Below are 587 nucleotides of genomic sequence, written 5' to 3' on the forward strand. Positions count from 1 at the left end.
TGCTCAGCAGGCAAGGTTTTAGAAAGGCTATAAAAGCTACACACACAGACTGTTCTCTGCACGGTGTTTACATGTACAGTATATCTGTCTGTAGTCACATTGATGCGCATGTTTTACGTGCATAGCATATTCTGTGTATTTATTATAGTAAAGGAATTGTATTTTCAGGAATACTTGTGATAGCAAAATGTCTCACCCACATTGCAACAGCCGCGATGCTTTCTATTATATTTGTGACAAATGTAGGCTCAAATCTCAAAGATGGAGCATGACTCCTCTTATTAAGAAAGCCCACGAGCTCTACCTTGGGTGTAAAATTGGTGACCAAGGCAAAGCCTGAGCTCGCGACATTCTCTGCAATATTCATGCCATCAGCCACACACACAAAATGGTGGAGGAACTCAGTATGCCATCAGGTTGGAGGCTACCCAGACGGAATATAAGGTTTTGCTCCTACACAGTGAGCGTGGCCTCATTGTAACAAGAAGTGCTCTCTATCACTCTAATGATTTCTCTCTCTTCTTCCTAATAAGATGAATCAGGGGCATCAGTGAACAGATAAACACAGGCGGACAGTGTTTAGAGTT

Source organism: Hypanus sabinus, chromosome 9, assembly GCF_030144855.1.
Source record: "Hypanus sabinus isolate sHypSab1 chromosome 9, sHypSab1.hap1, whole genome shotgun sequence".
Lineage (NCBI taxonomy): Eukaryota > Metazoa > Chordata > Chondrichthyes > Myliobatiformes > Dasyatidae > Hypanus > Hypanus sabinus.